This window comes from Anser brachyrhynchus (assembly GCF_964034855.1).
Source record: "Anser brachyrhynchus genome assembly, chromosome: 1".
NCBI classification, from domain to species: Eukaryota; Metazoa; Chordata; class Aves; order Anseriformes; family Anatidae; genus Anser; species Anser brachyrhynchus.
In genome coordinates, this window is record NC_137694.1 from 23,239,988 (window position 1) to 23,254,459 (window position 14,472).

At 34.7% G+C, this 14,472-nt stretch overlaps 1 long non-coding RNA gene across 2 annotated transcripts in view; it reads right to left on the reverse strand.

The window, feature by feature from the left end:
- Positions 1-5,887: 5,887 nt before the first annotated feature.
- The window catches only part of LOC308187605, a 141,406-nt gene continuing 132,821 nt past the window's right edge, over positions 5,888-14,472 (reverse strand). For both annotated transcript variants that reach the window (XR_013944818.1, XR_013944819.1), the window contains one exon: positions 5,888-6,486. This is a non-coding gene — a long non-coding RNA (uncharacterized lncRNA). The remainder of the gene's footprint in view (positions 6,487-14,472) is intronic.

Consider the following 14,472-nt stretch of genomic DNA (forward strand, 5'->3'; position numbering starts at 1 on the left):
AACCATACTATTTATAAATTGTTCTTAAAATAGAATTATTCACTTTTTTTTTTTAAATATATTTATCACTATATTTTCTGAATGGTCAGTAATGAATCTATCCATCACCTGTGGTATGAGGTGGTGGTATTAAAACTAATGGAGCATAGAGACGTTACTGTAACTAATATTGGTTATTCAATTTAAGATGCCTCTGATATGAGGACTGATACTTCAGAGGACTCATGATTTTGCATTTTTTTCTCTTACAGTACTCAACATTTTATAATTCAGTAAAAGAATACACTTTTATTGAACACACAGAAAAAATAGTACACTTGCAGATGCCCAGATTGTAAAAATAAAATAATCATAAAATGGACAGGGTCAGAAATTATTTTATAGTTACTGGGAGCATTAAAGTGTTGAAGTCATCAGAGTCTTCTTCATCAGAAGAGTTTCCTTTCATTCCTGATTTTTATTCTCCATACTTCCTGGCATCTTATGTTAAGGATGAGATTCAGTCCCTGTCCTGCATAGCTTTGTTCAGCCCTCACTGTACTTAATTCTGTGGAATAAATGAGGCACAGATTCCATAAAGAAATGAATGAATTTAGAAATTAGAAATTGCTACATAGGACCTATGTATGTGGCATATTGTAAGTGCTTGATTAACAACACCAAAACAGTTCTAATGTGAGCATACCTTCCAAGCTATTTAAAAACAGAAACGTGACTTCTCTCCACAAAAATACCATTGTACAACACCATGTTGATTTCCCTGTGGTTTGTCATTCAAGTTCCTTAAATATGTCACAGAAATAACTAAATAATTAGTAGATGTAACAGATGAAGATGAATATATTCCTTTCTTTAGGGCTAGACAGTAAAGGATGGAGAATTTCCCATTTGCTGCCTTAAAAAAAAAGACATTCTGTGTATCCTCAGCTCTATTCTTACATTTACATCCTTCTTCCCCTACAACTGATCCATGTTAGATCTTGAAGCACACACATTGAGGATGAATCACAACTCACTGTAAAACAAATTTCATCTCACTTCAAGTGAGAGTCTGAGTACAGTCATTCTCACTTTATAAACAGGTGAAAACAACATCTCACTTTATAAACAGGTGAAAACAACATCTCATCATCAGTATTAGGCCACCCTGGAGTAGAGGGGTTCATGACAATGCTGATAATAAAAGTTAATCCTGATATTTTTACCTATCTGATAAAATAGTGCTAAACTGATTTACTGAAAACTACATACAGATAAAAAACAAAGCAATAATTAACCTTCTCTAATAGTTTCTCTTTTATTCCCTGTTAAGTACCTTCTAACCATGATGAGAAGCCTAGATCAGGTGAATCCATCAATGCCTTTAATTTTCAGTTCTAATATAATGTAAGACCTGCATTCTGGTTCTTTACACTAATGCATAGATCCTTTTTCCTGATCTAAAACTCTTTTATACTTATTTGTTCATTTTAGCTTTTCTTATTGTATAGTTTTACAAATTTTCCAGACTGCATCATTGAAACATTTTTTACATGGAATTTTCCTGGAGAAAATCTGCTGCCACCACAAGAAAATGTTTTAGGGAATTATAAATTGAATGCAAAAAAATATTTAAGACTTTTTTCATGTATTTATTTTTTTTGGACTGAAGAACACATTTTGTGCATACACACATAAGCACATATGTGCACACACAGAGAGTATACCAAAAAAGATACAGAAAATTAAATCCTGTAACTCTATTTTTGTTGTTGTTGTTGTTGTCATACCTTTGTAGACACATCTTTGCCAGATCAGTTCCTTCTGACCTCTCTGCCTATTAAGTTTCAGGATGCCCTTCAATGTATCATTCACTTACATTTTCTCTAGGGCAGTATGTCTAGAGACATCCTGGCCAGTTTGTGATTTTCACTAATCAAAACTGAAGACCCACTTATTTTTGCTTGCTTTCAGATTTACAAAATTTGACACTAGTAACTATGTAACAAAATGAGTTTTTAAATGTTCTTTCAGATATCTTATGATAAGAAAAGATGACATAAGTACAGCTGATGGGTCAGGAATTGAACAAACAGCATTTTTGTATGTGAGATCTCAAATTAAAATACGAATAATGGCAAAAGCTATACTGATCAAAACAAAGAATTAAATTAAATTAAAGAATTAATTAAAGAATTCCATGAATGTTGAGTACAAAAATTGCCTTTATTTTCCTTTATTCTTAGAGTATATTTGACATACTTTTGTTGCCAGTGTCATGAATGAAATTTTTGAGAATCAAGAAAACATTGCATGCCCTGAAAAACAAATTTAATATGTTAAAAAGATATATTTTCCACAGAAAGGTGTTTGTTTGTTTGTTTGTTTCCTACGCTATACTTTGGTTAGCAGTAGCAGAGACTATCATCTATTTTCATTCCCTGTTTTTAGAGATAATATGGTTTTCATATATGGCATTTTTAAACAAAATACATTCATAGACTGCTCTTCTCTGTTCCCCATGATCTGTCCTTTTCTCCCATATGACTTCTCAGTTCCATTTCTGTCTCAGAACTAGAACCTCCAGTAAGAATTTCTCAACCTTCAAGAAGCAGAATCCAATTGCATCTGATGTAGTCTTCAGCTTCCTGCATTAACGATTAACTCCCACAGTCTTAAGAAACCTGAAATCTGCAGTGTCAATCCCAGAAGATGGATGAAACATACATCTGTTTCCAACAACAGAACGCAAGACAGCGCTTTGATGAATTATTATTTAGATTTAAGGTAATACCTAGACTTTTGTCTTATATTTCTATTATTAGCTTTTGAGTGAAAAAAAAAAATCATTAGAAGTTGTTCCATAGAACAAATTGGCAGACTATCTTAACATGGAGATTGCAGTGTGAAAGTTTTGTCCTATAGAAAAATAAAATAAAATCCATAAGACATGGTTTAAAATTATGCATTCAATCTGTCTTTAGCCTATTGTCTACTGCTTTTTAAAGAGTAACACGTAAGTAAACCTCCATGTGTACCAATTTGCAGTTTTTCTCTAAATCATTGAGTTATACAATATTCATGATGGTTCGAAGCACTCTTCCAGTATGTCTCCAAGTACAAGAGTGCTTTATATTTTTATAAAAAAGAAAACTGGGTTGGTATATGTTCTTTGAAGTATGCAAATGACAAAGCCTTGTGGATCACTTGTCTGTACGGTCATCCAGTGATGACCACTAGTTTTCCAAGTTCTGCTTCTCCAAGGAAAACAGTATGCACACATGGAAATTATGCAACCTTCTATAGCAAACACCAAAGATGGATTAGAAAAATGGAACATTCAGTTAGTACTTTTAACATTTAGAAAGAAACTGCTCCTCAGACTCATGCCAATAGAAAGAGAAATTAGTAGAAGTAATCAGCTTGCACAGACAACTTCAAAATCTGTGAAAGATTTCTTGGGGAAAGGAAGACATAATTGGTATGTACCATACACATGGTATTGATTGGCAAAATAAATAAATAAATCTAGAAATAAAAACATCTGTTAGAATATTCAGGAGACTGGTTGACTATGTGTTATTTTTTTAGATGCATGGAAGCTATTTTGTGATTGATAAATCTTTTCTTTCTGACACAATCTATCAATTCCTAAATCAAAACAGTTAAACATTTTTATTGTACATGGACATCCTCCTAGTTTTTGTACTAGCTAAGAAGATACAATGATACTCTCCTGGTCTCACTTATAAGAAACTTCGTAAGTATGGTCAGAATCATTCTGATCAGCTTAAGCAGACATTTAATAAGACTCATTCATTTAAACTGTATGTGACAGTGCAGCAGCAGTACAGTTACTTAGCAAAGGACATTCTCCATTTAACAACTGAACAACTGAGCAACTGTATAAGTTCTCTTACGTTCTCTTCTGATAGCTTCTGATTGGTTCTCTTCTTTTAAAGAAATTATTTTATGAGCTCCAAATGTGTTCAGCTTTTGACCAAAAACACCTTTCACATGATTTAAAAATGCCAGGCAAAAGAACAAACAAACAAACAAACAAACAAACAAAACAAGAAATAAAACATTATGTAAGAGCATAATAAAAATAGATGTTTATGGCTTTAAGTTTCTGCCTGAGATCTTCTGAGGTCTTCATTTCAACTCTTATTCATGTAGAGATGTAGAGTTCTCTTCTAAAGTTCTCTTCTAAAGCCCATTCCTTCTCTCTCTCTTTCTCTCTCTTTCTCTCTCTTTAAGAGAGAAGAAACTACCATAAGACTAAGCAAGAACAATGTGCTCTAAATTTATGGGAGTCATTTTACTCTCTGGGAAAATCCTATTAAATTATATGGTTTTAGAACTTCCACACATAAAATAAAAATACCACTTAATGGATCTTACATATTATAAGAAATTTCCTACCTTAAATATGTCATTGTTATGCATCTGATATTCATGTAATCTGAAATAATTTCATCAATTATAACCGTGAAGCATATACAACAATTTGTGAGATCTGTGATGGTATTCTTTCTTTTACACAGAAATTTTTATGATTCTTTTCTTCATATTGTATTCTCATTTTATAGTAGCATAACTTAGAACTGAACCTATTGCATTCTGCTGCAATTTAAAAACAGACAAAGTAGTTAGAAAAATATACAGTTTCTGACCAATATAAGACAATATAATGTCTGTTATTACTGGTTAATGGAAGTAAGAAATGGCTGGAAAACCTTTCAAAGCAATCTTTTAAAGGATAGTGGTTCTGAAATGGAGAATACAAAGAAATGTGTGGAGAAAGAAATGAATCCAGGGCATGCTTTATTTCATGGCTGCATAGTTTGCTCTAGAAAGTATTTATTCCAGCCAACATGGACTCCAGCATCTCACTATTCATTAAAACAAAATACAGCTTTGCTTCTAGTTTTCCTTGCTATAACCTGGAAAGCATGAGCAGCGCCTGCACCTGAAGGAAGGTGGAAGAGTGTAACCAAATGTCTTCCTGAGACAGAAAAAAAATCTGAAATTATATCTCTGAGAGCTGTGAATTTCTCCATATATCCCAGCCGTGACTTTCTGGAATCAATGATTTCATATCTACAGAACATGTCATTTTTTTCCTAATATAATGGAATACAACATTTTATTCTAAGCAGCCACCCAGCATTTTGTTTTCTTTTTTTTTTCCCTTTTTCTTTTTTCTGCCCATTTGGGAGCCTCTGCTTAGCTGTTTCTTACTCTGCAAATTCCCCAGAAGGGGAGTTAATCAGATTTCATGCATGATTACTGTGCTGTTTTATAGTATATTTCTCTTTTGCCTGGTTCTATTAGCATTATGTTTAAAAAAAAAAAAAAAAGCTAACATGCTTCTAGCAAATTTCAGTTTTCCCACCCATACGATGTATACGATGTCAAAGATTTTCTCCACTCTTAAATGTTTGAAGGAATAAGATAGTTACTGCAGATCACTCAGGAAGCTTTATTACTTACTACCCAGAGAAAAGTCCTGAACCCTCAGCTCACAGCTATCTGGGACTCTGGAATAGCTCACTTAAGAACTTACAGCCTGGTGTAAAGTGATCATCAGCTCCATCACTGACCATGAAGCTATCTTGCCCTCAGATAAAGATCAAATCCTCACAAGCTCTGTGAATAGTGATTTAAAATAAATAGTATTGTACAGAAATTACTACATTCCCCCTGCATATGACACAGAAGAAAATCTGTTAAGATAATAAAATGTCCTACAATTCTTGATTAAAAATAAAATCATTATTTTTGTTTTCCTCTCCTCTCCTCTCCTCTCCCCCCCCTCCCCCCCTCCCCTCCCCCCCCCTCCCCTCCCCTCCCCTCCCCCCCCCTCCCCTCCCCTCCCCTCCCCTCCCCTCTCATTACTGCACAAACAAAATCTCTGACTTCTCCTCAGATCTTTCAAAATCTTTTGCACATTGGACTATGCAGGTGTTTGTCAATTTTAATTTCATTGTACCCTCCTATACATCTGAATAATTAGAACGAATTAATCAGTAGAGGGCATTTTGGACAACTCATTCTGTGAATATTAACGTGACCATGTGTCTAAATCTTACTACTGTATTACCAGTGTAAGAATGAGGTTTGGCTCTGACCTAAACTCCTGATTAATTCTATATTATCTATTAGGTTATACAGAGAAACATTTTTTCTTTTAGTTTAACTACTTTTAACTTTGTTGATAATTTATTCTGAATTTGTTTAACTTTGTTTTATGTTTATTTTTTTCAAACAGGTATTTGTACTGAACATTTAAATTACATGGTAGAATCACATATATAGACAGCAGAGCATTCAAATTCAGTCAATGGCTCTCAAAATTTGTGTAAAATAAAATAAAAACTGCCATGTACCTGTAAACAGTGCTACACAATATGCTAGTAGGTTGAAGATTCAGAGGCTTTGGTCCATATAATTTTATTCTACTTCTCTCCACAGGAGCATTGGTAAGGCTGATGTTTCAAAGTACTGTAAAGAAAAACAATGATGTAATTCAAACCACTAGATATCAAACAGTTCAAATTAGCGCTTTTTCCCAACAGTGGGGTGCATGCTTTTCTTTCTGCCTATCTCATCTTTTATGGAAGAATGGTTTTCATGAGAATTCAGGCAGATTATACATTACAAATAAGACTGCTATCCACATAAATTTTGCAAAACACTTTCACTCAGAAAATAAAAACATTGAGCACAACATATAAATAAGATACATGAAGGGAAACTTCCAAAACCTATTTATTCTTCAGCTGAAAAGTGGAGGAGAGAAAACCCTGTCACAACTATTTTCTATTTAGTGAAAAAGAGTTGTGCTGAAAGCTCTGTGGAAATTCCCCAAATGGACCACCTCTTGAGGGCTTGAAATGAGTCCTACCCCTGCTGCCATCCATTGATGTGAAGCACTATGGATCTCCAGAATAAAACATGGTAAGCAAAAGCCATTTACCTTTTCAAAAAAACATGAGCTCACTTCATATTCTAGAACCCTCCTTAGTACTCTGGTCCACAGCAGTGAAAAACCCATCAAAGCTCTGCTATTCGGCTTCCCACGTCTGCAGCAAATGCCTAAAAGTGAGGTTCTGCAGAATGGAACTCCTCATGCTCAACTGCAGCAATGCAGTTTCAGCTTAGAAGGACAATCTTTCAATGTGGCTATGGGATAAAAGGACATATCTCAAGTACTTCCAGTTTTTCCACGGAGTGCAGATGTCAAGAATGGTGGAAGTAGGCAATAGTGCTCTCTGCTTCAGGACAGCCTGAAAAGTTGTTGTCTGTCTCTGGAATATGATCAGTCCCCAAAACCTCAAAATTTGCTTTATTCTGTTAATCACTGAAAGCAGACAACAATTACCAACATACTTTCAGCACATTCTCAAATAACACTCACATCAGCAATATAATATTTTAAGAGCTTATATGAAATTCACATTCATTTAGATCTAAGACAAAATGTCATTATCAGAAGCATGATTAGGGAACATAATGTCTAAAAAAGAAAAAAAAAATCTAATTTTCTCCATTTGACCAAATAACGTACTATTGATATTTTTCCAAGAAAAAACTTTTCATTGTAAAATATTGCAATTTTGTCAATAATAATCTGCTTTTTGGACAGAAGACGATATATATTTCAGTAAAAGTTGTTAAGAAGTTATTTTCTAATGACTGCTTTCATGCTGTGTGGATTATTCCAGACTTCCCATTTTAAGTTAACACCATTTTGAAGTGGCAAAATTTTGCAGCCACACTGTGAATTTTTAAAAGACTTTTGAACTCTTCACCTATTTTATTTGTCTACTACAAAGTTTAAAATTTTTTGTTTGTTTATTTTAGGCATTGGTAATATTTTACTTTGTTAACCTACCATTATAAAACTCCACTTTAATAAAGAAAACAGAAACCTGTTTTTAATTGACAGATATATGTTTACAGACATAGTATAGTATCTTGTTGATATGCTGAACAAATAGGCAAATGAGTAGAGAAAGAAATGACAAAAAGCACTCATTTGAGAATGATCATTCTAAATATTCAGAATAAGATCACTTTTTTCTTCTTCCTGATCCTTCCTGACTCTCTGAGCTTCCAAGTTCTACCAAATCTCTTGCTGAAAAACATATGGCAATTTAACAAAACAAATTGTTTACACTGATCTTATGATTCTGTTATAAAACCACAGAGCATGTAACTCTTAATCTTCCTCTTGACATGAATTTGAGTTATTTGTTGTATCCATTCTGGTTTGGTTAGCGAAATTAACTGTTATTGATCAATCTGGCTAAAAGCAAGCAAGGAAGTAAACAAAACAAAACAAAACAAAACACCACAGTAAAATATGAATTATATCTCATTTAAGAATTTCACTTCATGCAGCTGATATTTTTGGATGAAGTCTGGATAATTTATTCGTAAATGAAAAACCCAGATTTAGTAAAGTAGTGACACCTGATCAGGGTGTCAATGCCCAGCCCTTGGAAACTTAGGATGTTAGCCTCAGATGTGTGTGTGTGTATGCACTGCTGAGGCTTATATTCAGACTGCACAAATAAAAGCTCTCTATTTCTGCTACTGTTGCACATGACAATACCAGTTAATATCCTCCCCATAATTGCACAAACTGAGCTCCATTTTGATGCTTATTTTTTTCTGATTTCAGCCTGATGTGTCTGAATTTTGTTTGTCTTAAACCTGATCTCAGTTTCATGAAACCGGCAGAACTTTATGCAAGCAAAAAGCTCTTATGCTTATCTCCCCCAGGCCATTCAATTAAATTTCTCTGTTCTTGAAATCATCCAACTCATAATTACATCCTAAATGTGAAAGAGGGGTGAAACTTATTTTGAGCTTGAGGATGCAGAAAGACTACTGAATTTTCATCTTCAATCCAAGGACTCTTGACTTTTTTTACCATTCTGCAAACCCTCCCAGCTCCCACACTTCCTCCCAGCCACATAGCATCTCTGATTCATTTCCACCCTATTTCTCATTTGACTTTGTACTATAACCTTGTACTCAAGACAGAGAGTTCTTGGGTGAAATTTCCCTAGTGCAGGAATAGAGAAACATACAGCACTTTCAATGCAGGAGAATAAACAAGGAGAGATTGACAAAAAAAAAGGGGGATCAGCATAAAGGAGAAATCTGTTAGAGGTAAATAGTAGAAGAACGGAAGCAACCTCTTACATCACGAAGGGTTACTGTGAGCCTGCTGAATCATGCAGTGACATCAGTGAGCAGGGATCTTCCAGCTTTGGATGAGATAATTTGTGTGGAGATTTTCACTGCATTATTCTGCAGTTTATGGTGCTCCTCTTACAGCCTACACCATATTTTGGTCTTCAGGTTTTAGTAAGTCAATATTCTAAATAGTTTTAATGGAGTTCATTGATGATGTGGGCTTCTGTGTTGGGAGATGTTTATCTTAATAAAAGTAACAGCTGATGCACAGCAGAGGACTTGGGGTCCTCTGTTAAATGTAACTTTTTGTTCTGGGATCCTGGTTCCTTTCTTGCAATTGTTCAGGGTAATCTACACCCTTCCCATCTTATCTTGCAAATAATCTTTTTCTTAAGGTGGGAGTATTCCCTGGCTGCTACTTACAAATTTTAATTATTTACTTGCTGACATATCCATTTTGTTTACTGATTTTGCAGCATAATGAATACAACAAACAAATCAGAAAATGCGATCAAATAAGAAAAACAGGAAAAAAAGAAAGACCAATGCTCACTTATCAGGCAAAGCAGCACACCTATCATTTCCCCTTTTTCAAGGGATCATCTTTCTGTTAAGCATTCTGATTTTTATGATTCCACTTTAAAATGGCAACACTTAGGTGTAAGAAAACACTGTCTATCTGTCCTACAGTTGCAATAAATGTGAAAGCATTAACATTTCAATCTGGGCCAGAAAAATCATTTCAGTACTAAAAAGTAAATGTTGACCCTTGTATAAAAAAAAAAAAAAAAATTAAACTTCCTGAAGTGACAAAAACTGATCCCTCCTTTTTCATACTTTTAAAGAAATATTTGAATGTAAGGCTTTTCCTTTTCCTTTTCTTTTTTTTTCTTTTTTCTTTTTTCTTTTTTCTTTTTTCTTTTTTCTTTTTCTTTTTTTTCCTTCTTTCTCTCTTTTTTCTTTCCCTTTCCCTTTCCTTTTCCCTTTCCTTTTCCCTTTCCTTTTCCTTTTCCAATTTCATGGGCCATTTGTTCTGTCTGTTTCATTTCTCGCTTTCTACTATCAAGATTGCTGTATTCAAATAAGGTCTTTAAATGTATTAGGAGATTCTCTGAAAGGATAACAACCTCATTTCAAATGCATATAGAAATGAATTTAAATGGGCTTAGACAACTCAGATTAGAATGCAATTTACAGCAAATTAAATGTCATTTTACCAGAATTTTCTGGCCAAAATAAACTGCAGTAAAAATGCTAGCATAGAAATATGTGATGTTTTTATATGTATATAAATATATCTAAATCATCCTTTCCGAGGTGATAATGATTTTATAGCTTTTAAAAAAGCAATTATTATAACCAGTGTTCAAGAAATATCATTACTAAATATTCTAATACAGATGCCCTCCTTTACTTCAGACAAGTAGTAAATTCAAAAAAAAAAAAAAAAAAAAAAGATGCTGGTACCCTTCTTGATTGGGATATAGGAAATATGATGTATAAGGCTCTGTGTATTCACATATTGTATTAAAGGTGATCTTAAAAGTCATCTCTGTTTTCCATGTATGTATATTTTCTCATTTCCTTCCCATGTGAATTTATATGTCAGGTATGAACGATATATTTCAACACGGGCTGTTATTATCTGGAGATCAAAAAAAAAAGAATTTTTAAGAAATTATATATTGATATTCTGTTGACTACCAGACTTGCTTATAGAGAAATATGTGAAAATATATCCACTTTATAGCTAGCATCTAGAGAAATAGCATTAGCTCAAATTTAAATAAATGTGAGCAGTAGTTTCTGGTAACTGCATCAGGATTGCTGTGGGGTCACATATCTTAGTAAGCAATGTAATTTTGAGGAAAAGCTTATGTGAAATGTAAAAATATGTCTTTTTATTGTCCAATATTGGTAAAAATATGGATAAACTTATGTTCCAAGACTTATTTTATATTCCATTTTAAATGTTTCTTTATATATATATATATATATATATATATATGTATATGAAAGTTGGGAATATAGGGAAGCATTCTTCCTTCCCTGAAGCATCTTGCCATATTCTGCCTACTGCAAACTCTGCTGAGGAATGTATGTTGTCAGTGACAGAGGACATTGTGAATATATACAATACATTGATAGGAATTCAACAAAGATGTTCCAAAGATCACTCTATTGATGTGACAATTTTGCCTAACATGCTGGGCTCTCAGTGTGTCACAAAGAAAAATTGTTAACATTCTTTTTTTTTAAATTCAATAACCAATTCAAAAACAAACATTAGTCTATATCTAGCTATTACAGAAAAAAAAAAAGTAACAATGCGGGTAGAGTACTTAGAAAAGTCACAACAGTAGCAACAATATAATTAAAATTTTAATTGGCATACTTCTTAATTTCAGCCCCTTTTTTAGTGTTATGCTCACCCTTCTACTACTCCTCTGGGTCCTAAGGTTGATGGTTTCATGCTGGTGGTGGTGGTAGGAGTTGTGCCAGTAGGTTGTCAAAGAAGCCTTTGATGGGATCAATATGTTAATGTTGATCGGTTTCTTCTTCCACTCTTCTTTTCTCATTTATTTATCTGTTTCTTTCTCTTTCTTCTCTTTAGGTTCATTTCTATACGTTTGCTAATAAGCATTTATATATTTTTCTATATTCATTGGTCTGTAGCTTCAGGCTGCATCCATGGTTACTATATATAGTGCCATGTACATATGATGGGATGCATCCATGTGTGCTGAGGGAACTAGCGGAGGTAATTGACGAACCGCTCTCTATCATCTTTGAAAGGTCTTGGAAAACAGGAGAGGTGCCTGAAGATTGGAGGATAGCCCATGTCACTCCAGTATTCAAGAAGGACAAGAAGGAGGATCTGGGAAACTACAGGCCAGTAAGTCTCACCTCTGTCCCTGGAAAGGTTTTGGAACTGCTTGTTCTGGATGCCATCTCCAAGCAATTGGAAGAGAAGAAGGTTACGAGTAGTCAACATGGATTCACCATGGGGAAATCGTGCTTGACCAACCTCGTTGCCTTCTATGATGGTATCACCAGCTGGGTTGATGGGGGGAGAACAGTGGATGTAATCTACCTTGACTTTAGCAAGGCTTTTGATACTGTCTCCCACGACATCCTGTTAGCAAAGCTGAGAAAGTGTGGGATAGAGGAGCGGACAGTAAGGTGGGTTGAGAACTGGCTGACTGGCCGAGCTCAGAGGGTGATGATCGGCAGCGCAGTCTGGCTGGAGACCTGTGACTAGCGGTGTTCCCCAGGGGTCGGTGCTGGGTCCAGTCTTGTTCAACATCATTCACCAGTTCTGGGATCCCTGGTACAAAAAAGACAGAGATCTCCTGGAAAGAGTCCAGCGGAGATGATACGGGGCCTGGAGCATCTCCCATCTCCCCTATGAGGAAAGGCTGAGAGACCTGGGTCTGTTCAGCCTGGAGAAAAGAAGACTAAGAGGGGATCTTATCAATATTTATAAATACCTTAGGTGTGGGAGACAGAAAGATTTGGCCAACCTCTTTGCAGTGGTCTCTGGGGATAGGACAAGGGGCAATGGCCATAAAATGGATGAGAGGAAGTTCTGCACCAACATGCGAAAGAACTTCTTCACGGTGAGGGTGCACTGGAACAGGCTGCCCAGGGAGGTTGTGGAGTCTTCTTCTCTGGAGATATTCAAGACCCACGTGGACACCTACCTGGGCAACCTGCTCTAGGGAACCTGCTTTGGCAAGGGGGTTGGACCTGATGATCTCTGGAGGTCCCTTCCAACTCCTACAATTCTATGAATTCTGTGAATACGATATTCCCTATTTGTTTACTCTCTGCGTTACCACTAAAACAAGTTTTATCTGTCTCCAGATCTGCATTTTTTTTAACTGACAGGTACCAAGATGTTTAAAACTGCAGATTCTTCAGTTGCAGCCTGGGGAATTTGTGCCCCAAATTGTATCATCCCATGCCTGCACACTTCTACACTCCTTCCCATGTCTCCACTTCTCAAGGCCTCTGTTGATGTACCAAGGCTGTATTTCTCTGCGTTACATCATTGTGCTAGAGTCATAAATATTTCATTCTGCCTAGAACAATTGTTAGTTCCTGCTAACATATATGAAACAATCATTGCACCACACCAAGATATAAAATAATAATAATGATGATGATGATAAATCAATAACAATAAATAATACTTATTAATAATATTAATAATAAATAATTAATAATAAATAATTAACAATGATCAATAATAAATAATAACAACATGTCATATAAAATATCTAATATATATAAATAAACAGATTAGATATAGAGATATAGACACCTGGTCAATTAGAGTGATCTCATAGCTAAGTACAGGAAAATAAAACTGCAGGCAGGTTAAGAAACATTGAGGCAGAGCAGGCCTGACAAGCCTCAGTCCTGAGACCTCACAAACTCAGCATGAAGTCTGTTACTAGCAAATAGCATATTAATAACACAAAGGCTGTATAATTGCAATTGCTAGAAAAAAAAAAGCATATTGGAAAGAAACAACGAAGTGCTAATTCATTTCAAATCTCGACAGAGAGTTTAAAAAGACAAAATATAACTATTGCTTTGGAATTTGGTCTTGCATTCCTGCTCTTGTAAAAGTTGTTTACTGATCTTCAAATTAATCTACAAAACCACAATTTCTTGTTCTTGACCATAGCCTTAGTCTCTACAGTCTTCATAGACTTTTTTTTCAATCAGAGTATTACAATCTATGCGGAAAGAACGTACTCTTAAAATGTAATAAAACGGCAAAGCACTAGCAATTCTATTCAGAGAAGCATTTGTTTTTTGGGCAGAAAATACTTTTTTTTTTCAGAAATACATTTATGCTTTAGAATACTTGCTAATGCATTGGAACTAGTCTTAGACATATATTAGAAACACTAGACAGCATCAAGGGGAAAAAAAATCTTTTTTATTTCATATCTTAGGTCAATTCCCACAACGGGGTAGTAGATCAGAACTGACCACTGCACAAAGCACACATAAAAAATTATATTCTCCATTCTAGAGCTGTATGTGACTCATAATAATTAGCATGTCAAATTCTAATCTAACTGTCAATAGATCCCTCCTCTGTAATCAGATTTCCCTGTGCTACAGAAACCTGCAATTTATTCTGCTTATGCTATCGCCTGTAAATCCTAATTAATATTTAGATTCCCATTTAATTGAATTCAGTAATGGCTGTCTATATGCTAATTTGTTTGTAGTTGAAGGCCATCTGTTGTGGTGTAGGAT